At 48.2% G+C, this 9,838-nt stretch overlaps 2 long non-coding RNA genes across 4 annotated transcripts; one reads left to right on the top strand and one right to left on the bottom strand.

The window, feature by feature from the left end:
• Window positions 1-1,199: 1,199 nt before the first annotated feature.
• Window positions 1,200-7,922, top strand: LOC113889801. Of its 3 annotated transcripts, XR_003510350.1 has the most exons (4): window positions 4,971-5,058; window positions 5,828-5,910; window positions 7,550-7,659; window positions 7,765-7,922. It is a non-coding gene; the product is annotated as an uncharacterized LOC113889801 (long non-coding RNA). The 3 variants fall into 3 exon arrangements; XR_003510349.1 differs by lacking the exon at window positions 4,971-5,058 and adding an exon at window positions 1,200-1,293 and having other exon boundaries at window positions 5,828-7,659; XR_003510351.1 differs by lacking the exon at window positions 4,971-5,058 and having other exon boundaries at window positions 5,863-5,951.
• Window positions 2,715-7,837, bottom strand: LOC113889802. The gene is made up of 4 exons (XR_003510352.1): window positions 7,748-7,837; window positions 5,367-5,958; window positions 4,258-5,051; window positions 2,715-3,444 (listed from the first exon to the last, which is right to left on the bottom strand). It is a non-coding gene; the product is annotated as an uncharacterized LOC113889802 (long non-coding RNA).
• Window positions 7,923-9,838: the final 1,916 nt, after the last annotated feature.

The following is a 9,838-nucleotide window of genomic DNA, read 5'->3' as shown; positions in this document are numbered from 1 at the left end:
AACCAAGGTTTCCTCTTCTATTAAGAGTGAACTTGAAGTCCTACTTCATGGAAGTGTTATGAGAATCACATGCACATAGTAGGTGCTTAATAAACTGATGTTAAAAGTAGATTCTGAAATATAGATCTGAGTTGTTGACATAGGAAAATTTCTTTGAAGAAACAAAATATACCAACTATTCCTTGTATCCTTTTGTCTTTATTTCCTCATATTCAAAATGAGAATAACATAAACAATGTATGGTGATAAAAATTAAATGAGGTAATAGTGTGTGTGTGCTGCTCAGTTGTGTTTGACTCTTTGTGACTCTACAGATTGAAGCCCACCAGGCTACTCTGGCCATGGGATTCTCCAGACAAAAATAATAGAGTGATTTGCCATGCCCTCCTCCAGGGGATCTTCCCAACCCAGGGAATCAAACCTGTGTCTCTCTTTAGTCTCCTGCATTGGCAAGCAGATTCTTTACCACTAGTGTCGCCTGGGAAGCCCCAAAATAGCAATAGTAAGGTATCCATATTAGAATGCTGTTATTTGTCTATGAGGAGGGGATTAGCTAGAGAGAGTAGTTATCACAACTTCTACTAACGGGTCCTTCTAATCAGACACTCATTTCTCTCTGGCTCTCTCTACTCTCTTCTAAGGCCCTAATCTTCATAAAACAGAAAACAGTAGACAAGGGCTTATAAGTTAGATTTGTTAGAGTAAAAGACAGTTTTTTCTTATTAAAAATCGCTGAAAGCTCCCTCTAGAAGGCATCGCATAGTATGCCGTTTAACTCTAGAAAAGATCCTGTCAGACAGGTATCACTATTCCCCTTTTTAAAGGTTGACGAAATCAAGACTCAGAAAGAGCAAGTAACCTGTCCAAGGTCACAGGGCCACTCTTAGTGAAACAAGCTGCACTGCTTCGGACTAGCCTGGAGGAGGAATTTCTTTGATCCACGAATTCCCGGATTCCTGTATTTACTACCCCATTTCCCCACTCCCCAAAAGTTCATTCTCAGTGCCCTCGGGACTCCCTCTTCTTCTAACAGTTCCATAATTCTGGAGCTCAGAACTCAGACTCAGGAGCAGAGAGACGGCCCCTGGACAAAACGGGGCCCTACTTCTTCCCCTAGGTCGCTTTTCTTGACCGGCAGTTTCTCCCCTTCTCCCTCTGCAATCTGGAACTCGCCTGTAGGTGGCGCCCTGATTCGCTCGGGGAACTTGGAGGGCGAGGACACCGGTCACCAGCGGCCTCCCCTCAAGGCCATTTTAAATAGTCCCTTGGCTGGCGCCCGGCACAGGAACCCTGGTAATGTGGACATGCCCTCCGCCCCAGCCCGGTCTCTTCCTCTCCGTCGCCTCGCCCCTCCCCTCCCGTCCCCTCCCCCCTCCGGCCGGTGCGGTGCGGGAGCTGTCTGCGCTTCCTCCGAGGTCTGGCTAGGGAGTGGATCTCCAAGCGCTCTAGGCCGAGCCTGGCGCTCCGAGGTGGTGCTTCGACCCCAGAGCCTGCGCCGGCCCTCCCCCTTCCCCCCTCCCTCACCCCCGGTGCTGCAGCTGTAGCGGGGGTGGAGGGATCGGGGGAAGAGTGTGACCCGTGAATGCTGGGCGGGGCGGGGCAGCTTTAAAAACTTCTGAAAGGCCACGTTCAAAGCCTCCAGGGACCGAACTTGGGCCGGAAGGCGGTTTCCACGGAGGGGGCCTAAAAGGAGGCGGAGGGTGCACCTGCAGGGCCGGGAGCGCGCTGCCTGGGAAGAGGGTCTGGGTACCCGGGAACCCTGAAGCCCGGGTCCGGCACTCGGCACCTGGCCCCAGCCTCCTCCGCTCCAAGCCCTCGCCCCCTCTGGGAGCCAGCGGCCCCTCCCGGGACCTTGCTTTCATCCTCCCCGCGGGATGGCAGTGGGGCGGGGTGGGAGCCTTTTTGGGCCGCGTGTTCCCTGCGGGGTCTTCCTTCCCTCCGGCCCCTCCTTAAGAACCAGAGGTTTCGCAGCAAAGTTGAATTCCCGGATTTTAATTCCAATCCACCCGGGTGGGAGACGGCTGAGGAAGTGGGCATCGCGATGGAGGAAACGTTCCCATTTTACTTCCTACCCCCATAAAAATCACTGGGGAGGGTGAGAAGGAGGAGAAAACGAGAGGAGGGGGCCCACGCTGGGGGTGGGGAGGTGGGTAGAGGGTGGCCAGGGTCGCATAGTGGCGAATCGGATAGTGGTCCGGGCGGGCGGCGTCTGTGCGCCTCGGCTGTGCCATCTGAGGGCACATTGGGAGGGGCAGACGCTGGCCAGGGCCGCTCTTGAACAGACAGCTGACGCGGTCCCTCACGGGGCAGAGGGGGAAGGACTAAAGGGATTTTCACTAGTATGAGGATCTCCAGGCCCAAAGTCCTTCCTATAGAGGCTCTTGAATTAATTAGGTAAATGATTTCCTTCATTGGTAGTTTCTGAAGAAGACATTTTCTCGTATCTTCTGAAATTGAGCGCTTTAGCCAGGTAGCAAATACAGGGAGGGTCCCCTTAAGACGGTGTCCACTCCTGTGGTCTCTCGGGGTGTGAATTGATGGGTGGGTTAGTGGGAGCACTTGGGGATACGTAGACATGGAATCGAACAAAGCTCGTGAGTTAGTTAAGGAAGAAAAAGAGCTACTGAAAATAGAGTCGCTTGAAAACAACAGTTTATTATTTTGCTTGGAGTCCTTTTCCTTGATCTGAGAAAGTAAAATAAGTGAGAATTCGGTTTTTTCTTTTTCCAATTAGCATTTATTACATTTTCTCAAAGGCCTTGAAAGAATTATTTTAGTAAATTTCAAGAACAGTAGTGCTGGCATTACAGAGATGAGGCGAACCGATCGCTAGGCTCCAGGAGAGTTTAGCTGCAACACTAACTCCTCAAATTTAGTGTCAACTTTATGTATTAAAAAAAAAAGGGGGGGGGGGCAGCGTTTTTATTAACTCATAACTTTAGGAGGTAGGGAACACTAAGAAGGAAAGAGACCTAAGGAAAAATAAAGCAATGGGAACAAAAAGAGACGAGATTGATTATAACAGTCTGATCTTCAGTGAGTCCCAAGTCAGCATTCTAATACAGTGCACATTTCTGGTAGCCTTGACTTTACCCGCAATATTGGTGGGCCCGGTCTCTAAGCGCTTCCTAAGAAAGAACAAGCTTAAGCAAAACGTGTTCTCTTTTGTGAAGGTCTAGCACTTACTTAATGAAGTTGCTCCAACAGAAAAAGGGGTCCTCTTGCTCTCGGGTGACCTGAGCAGATTTCACTGCTGTAAAATCGGCAGGTGTGCGCAGCATCCGCAGTGCAAGAGCCCGGACCTGGTGAGCCAGAGTACAGATGACTGGAGTACCTTGCCCTGGCATCTTAGCAGACAAGAACTGGCACGTTGAAACTGTCCATGTGATGGACAAAGAGATGGAGTTTCTTACAGACGTGCCCACTTTGCAGTCCAACATTCTCCTGTATACAGGGTGAAAGCAACATTTTTATCCCTTAGGACTAAAATGTAACCTTTAAAAGGAGTTGAAAGCATGGTCAGGGCTCACAGGTTAAGTACAACTTATCTGGTAAAGAGCAAGAAACTTTGTAAAAGTTGGAATTGCCAAAGAGATAGTTTAAGATGCTACAAATAGCCTGGTCACCACAAGAGAAACAGAAATACTTGGGGGTGCATTTGTGTTTGTGAAGGGGGCAGGTAATTGAGATTTGGTTTTGCTATTGTTTGAATAATTTGAGGTTTACGGAAAGCAGACCTTATTCTTATGAAGCTGGAAGGCTATACTTTCTGGGCAAAATACTCTTGGTGATTTCACCCTCAGAGTTGTGGGGTCTAAGACCTTTGCAAGCACCCTTGACCAGAGAAATCACACATCTAGCAAACTGCAACTTTTCTCTTGAGTTGATTATACAAAATGCACAAACCTTGATTGTTAAATAATTTAGGTGGTGTTTTCTCTCAGAAAGAAAACTCCAGGGAGAATTTCTGGAGATAAGGGCTACATTAGAGCCCATTCCTTACCAGTGGGGCAGGGGGTCAGACAACATTCTGGCACAAACACACATCTTTGCCTGAACCGGCACCCACATTCCCACCCTGGGTGCACACACTGCCAGTTGAAGAACAAGTTTATCCACCCCAAGTGGATAAGGAGTAAGGCTTGATGCAGAGTTCAAACACAAGTCCACAAAACTACTAAAGGGCGCAGGGGGGGGGGGGGGTGGGGGTGGGTGGGTGGGGAGGGGTGCTTAACTCTGAGTGTTAAGAAGGGTTACCTCCAAGCAGCCAGGGACTTCCAGCAAGCAGTGAAAAAGAGCCCCAGAGGTCTGCAACCTGTCAGCTCCAGGGGTAGTCCCGCCAGCCCCACAATATCGGTGCTGTGGTTCAAAAGTTGGAAACTGCGGTTTTTAATTGAGTCAGGGTCCTGCCTCCCCGTTTCCTCTTCAGCGGCCCCGCTCGGTAAGCGGATTTGCTTTTCCATGCATCGCTGGCAAGTCGCTTTTAGGAAACCTAGCTTCTGCGAAATGTTTTAAACATGGTAATATATTGCAGCCTTATGAAATCCCCCTCCATAAGTGCGTGAAAGAGGCTCTGTTTTCCTGAAGGATTTGGGGACTTTACTATCTGAGCAAAGGCTGGCTCAGAATCCTAGGAAGGCTTGGATTCACTTCACATCCACTCACGTGAAGGCAGCGTATTTTGTTTTTCGTTTTGTTGTTTGGTTTGGTTCTTAACGCCTAGAAGATTTTAAACTCACATAATACTCCCTCGAAAAGAGGTGGGGGGAACATTGAACGTGTTTCCTTCTCTCCAAGATACCCTAGAAGGTATTTGTCTGAGAGAAGCGGTGCTGAGCTGGTGGAATCACCAATTAATATGGAGAACTAGGCCGTCTGGGCCAAGTTCCCCAGGCATGGAGACGCGGAGGGGAGGGGATAAAAGTCTCTCACAAGTCGCCACTAGGAAAGAGGGTGGCAGAGCAGAGCCCCTTCAAAAGTTCAGCTGTGCTGGGCGTCTGATCTTCCTTCCAAGACCGCTCGCCAGGGAGCCCCGCGGGTTTCAGCTTCCACTGAAAAGTAAGGGTTGGTTCTGCGGCGTCGCCCCCCTCCTATTCCTAGGGACCTGCCAGGCCGGTGACCGAGACCCGAGCGGCGCGGGGTCAGCCCCGAGGCCAGAGGGCGGCGCCGGCCGCTGCGCGCCTCGGTCAGCAGCCTGGCGGTCGTGACCTTGTTGTTCAGCTCCTGCGACTCCCGCTCCGTCCCTCCGCCCGCCCTCGCCCCCGCCCCCTTCCAGGACCTGGAGCGGGGGATCCTCGACCTGTCTTTCCGGTCGGTGAGGACGGAGGGTAGAGCTGAAGGGATTTACTCTCAAATTCCCCCAATACCTCTGCAACAGGGGAAGTCCGCGGGCCACTGGGGACCGTGAGCAGTGAGGTCCTCGCGGGGACTCCGTGGAGGTCTCGGAAAACTATGCGAGGCCAGGCGCCGGCGGCTTGTGTTGCCAAGTTGCTGCGGAGGCGCGGAGGAATGAAATTCGCCAAGGTTCCCCCCTTTGCCTCCGGAAAAATTTTAAAGCATAAGTCCCTATATACTTTATATATATACAGGGACCTTGGGTTTCCTTTCGGCACCTTACAGCGCCTCTTTAGAGGGAGTGTGTCCATGATGGAGAGAGTGGGAGTCCCCACGGGCGAAAAGGAGGAAGGCAAACAGGTGTTATGAAAGGCAGCACACCCTCTTCTATTGATTTATTTATTTAGGAGATTGTGTTAATCAGATTGACAAAGTGGAGTCGAGCACGCACTAAGTAGCGCTCGGAACACAACTTTTCTTCCTGCGCTTTCAGCAAGACGTCGTCTGGCTAACGAACTGAACCCGGCGCATGCAGCCCTCTCAACTTGGAGTTGGACTTCACCCTCGGCGCCGCAGGTCTGCCAGCCCTGGATGGGGCGGTCTCTTCCCGGCTCCTGGTAGGGGCTTCGGATGCCACGGGAAGAAAGAAGTGGGACCTTACTTTCCAACATGCAGTGACCGACGCCTGCCAGCTTCCACCTTGTTCTGGAAACACCTAATCTCCACTTCCTCTATAAAGCTTAACTACAGCTCGCCTCCAATCCCAAAATGCAACACTATCGGGATTGCTCCCTTAAGCATTCCTTGCCTGTGACCCTTCCTAAAGCCTGGTTCAAGTCTGCACTCTAGGGGGTCATTAGGAGAGGAGGAAAAAGTCAGAATGTTGCTTTTCCCCTTTAAACTAATAATGACACGAAGGGAGCAGGCCAGAGATTTGCAATTGTTTTGACCCCATAATTCAATGACAGAGACTAGGCCTGAGGTAACAAATTGTGTAGGAAAGAAAGTATCACAACAGAACGGGCAGGAACTGATTCCTTGCAAACTTCTACCCAAAGAAAATATTGGCTTCCTACCACCTGGACAGTCAGGACACTCATTAATAAGGATGCACTCAACATACAGACCCGATATTACATATTTGCATTGACCTGGTCAAGTGGAGGATTCTCCAACTTTACCACTATTGAATGTATGGGAATGGAGTTTGGTAGAGAATGTTTTGGTTTATTCTTAATAAAGACTGCTGTGCTCCCTGCTTTAAGCTGACATCATAAAAGCCTGATAAAGTGCTTAGAGGCCTTAGTTGAAATTCAGAAGCAGTTCAAAGATCCCTCTATTATATCTGCCCTTGCTTTCCCTGTATTTACACTGGAGTAATAATAACCTCTAACATTTATTGAGCTGTTGGTTACATGTGCCATGCTCTGTTCCCAGCACTTTAATATGATAACTCATTTATCCTGACAACAGCCCTATGAATTAGTTGCTATTATAATCCCCATTTTATAATGTGGGAAACTGAGGCGCAACTAAACTAAGCAATTTGGCTATGATTACTCAGCTGGTGCATGTGAAAATTAGTTAGTGGTCTGGCACTAGCACCCACACTCCTGACCACTCATGACACAGACAAGAGGAATGTCAAAGAGTGGTCTCTGCCTATGACCCTGCTTGGCGTTGTTTTCCGAAAAAATAGACGAGTAATTAATCTCCTTAATTCAGTCAATCTTGACAGCCAATATGGCACAGAAGAACTCTTAGACCTACTAAAAACTTATTTTCTCTGAATTATCGAAGTAATTTAATGCATTTTACAAACAGATTATAAACAAGAATGTTGAAAATTGTTCCAATCCCAAAATTATATTGGCTGATCCTTGAAAATAGTCTCTACCCCAAAAAATATAATTACAAGACTACAATGTCATTCTCAAAGAGCATTCATTATATACTATCTATACTTCAGAACTGGGACAAGAGCAGCTCTAAATATAGACACAATCTTTATTGTTAAGAACTCAGGCATACTGGACTCATCACTTCCATCACCACCAGTTTAAACAGATGCCACCTGAAGAATGTGACCTCTTTTTCTCTCTACATTAAAACTTCTTCCCCGTACCCCATCATTATTCCCTCCTAGCTAAAATCATGTTAGTGCAGAATAAAAAGATCTTAGAAAGCATATAATTTACCCTCTGTGATTTTACAGATGAGAAAAGAGGGCCATAGCAAAAGAGACCTGCTCAAGTTCACAGACTAGGACTCCACTCTCAGTTCAATCCTTCTCCCAACCCTAATTCATCCTGAGAGTTCATAAAGGTATTTTCACTGACAGCATACTTAAAAAAAAAAAAATGTTTTAACAACTCTTTTTGACCCACGATATATAAAGAAGGGGCTGTCTTACGCCTTTCTTCCTTTCAGATGTGTTCCTGGAATGTCTTCACCAGATGTTTACCCAAGAAATTACAGTCGCAGAGTCTTCAACATGTGCGTGCATTTTGAAAGCAGCATTTAAGATCTGAACTCAATTTATGATTTTCTTTCCCTTATTAAAAAAATAAAAGGGTGGGGGCATGTTAGTTTTGTCTGCAAGTGAGTCTTTACCGAGTCTGCGTTAACGTCACTCACTTTCACTCTGCGACGTGCTAGTCTCACAGTCTAGTTTTGTTCAGACTTTATTTTGCTCCAAGCTCCCTTACAAGCCACTTGTCCACGCTGCAAAAGGTGGGGGTAGTGGTTGGGGTGAGGGGCTCTTTGGCTCTTTTTTCCCCCGGTTCCTATATGTGATGCAATCTGGAATCATTTCACTTGGCCCTCCGCGCGCGCAGAGACGCGCGCGCACACACACGCACACACGTGTACCATGCATGTGTGGGCCCCTATAGAACGGTGTAGACGCGCGTTTGTGATTTAAAGTGGCAGGACCGAGAGCCGGACTGAAGTCTTGAATTATTTTGCGTGATCAATCAGCCCGATCGTCTGCACACTGTACTGGCATTATTCACCCGAGTGCTCGGCGGTTACGGCGGACGTGCACTGCGGCAAAAACGTCCTCGGAGCCGCTAATTTTGTGGCCACTGCGGCGGCCGCGGCGGCGGCGGCAGCGACGGCTTGGGGGCGCGAGCACAGATTGATTTTTCAAGATCACGTCTCCTTCAGTGCGGGTCGCCAAATCGAATCGAGTTGAAGCCTCACTGGATGCATGCGGATTAGGTTTTGTACCTGAGATTGTTAAAATTCATTTTTTAAAAAATTCCTTTAGAAAGATGAGCAGAGCCGTTAGTGCAGGAAAGGAGATATACCTTTTCTGTTTTATTTTCCTTTTACGTTTAGGGGGGAAAAATGAAAATGGCTACCACCGCTTCTTGAGCATAGGGGAGGCCAGACCTTTGCAGACTGGGAAATGATGCTCGAAATCCTCTTTCTTCCTTCCATCCCTCCCTCCCTCGCCCTCATTCTCTGCTCTGAGACAGCCTAAGGAGAAAAATGGTCATATGCACTTGCGCGGGTCATTTGTCCTCACTCTCACTCTTTTCTAACGACAAGTAGTTACCTTTTTTTGTTTTTTCTTTTGACAAACTGATCCTTTTTATCTGGTTTCAAATTTTTAATAAAACGTGTCCGGAACATGTTTGATTTGTCTTCTGCTTAGACACCCAGCCTTGCAATGGTTGCACAGCGGCAGGGTGGGGGTGGGGGCAATCTCCGACCGGATCTGTAGAGCTCACCTGGGCTGCAAACACAGCCCAGTGGTCACCCAGACTTTTGCGGAGGGGGAAGGCGGGTGGGAAGGCTAATTAATAAACTAGTTACCAGATGTGTATTGATGCCTGCGAGTTTTTGAAAAGCACATCCAGAATTCACGTGCTCGTGATTGTATTGCTCTTCCGAGCATATGGATCACCCCAGACCAATCATTTACATTTAAAATGTGGGGTTCGAAAGACTGGAGAGACGGTTTGGCGTCCCACTTTGTTTGCAGGATAAAACCTGAGTATCTCTCCAGAGGGTGGGAAACCTTTTCCATTCCTGAAGGTGGCATGGACCTATTTATCCCGGATTTTTACTTCTCCCCGAAGCAGCAAAGCAGGTCGTATTTGCCAGATTGGGAAAATAATTGCGGTGTCTATATGTAATGACACAATGTTGCATAATAATAACTTAAGCAACCGTGCTTTTGTTTACGGTGATGTAACTTTCCCAGTTTGTTTGCAGCTTTAAAGGGTTTAAGTGCAGAGCAGAATGCCTGTGAGCAGCTGCCCTGAAGAAAGTGAGCGTGATTCAGCCCTCCGGTTTGGGATATGCAGTTCCCATCTTTAGCTGCAATCCCAACTTGTAGGTCCCGGGAGCAGGGTGGAAGGCAGAGGCAAAGCAGAAGACTTGGCTTTACCTGATAAAGTCTGCCTGAATTGTCCACGACTTGGAAGAATACTCCTGTTCAAAGCAAATTAAAAAGTCAGAGGCAGCAGCAGTGCTGAGAAAATCCAGTTCAGTT

The sequence above is a fragment of the Bos indicus x Bos taurus genome, chromosome 3 (assembly GCF_003369695.1).
Source record: "Bos indicus x Bos taurus breed Angus x Brahman F1 hybrid chromosome 3, Bos_hybrid_MaternalHap_v2.0, whole genome shotgun sequence".
Taxonomy (NCBI): domain Eukaryota; kingdom Metazoa; phylum Chordata; class Mammalia; order Artiodactyla; family Bovidae; genus Bos; species Bos indicus x Bos taurus.
The sequence above is the reverse complement of the archived record's forward strand: the minus strand, read 5'-3'. Positions and strand labels throughout refer to the sequence as shown.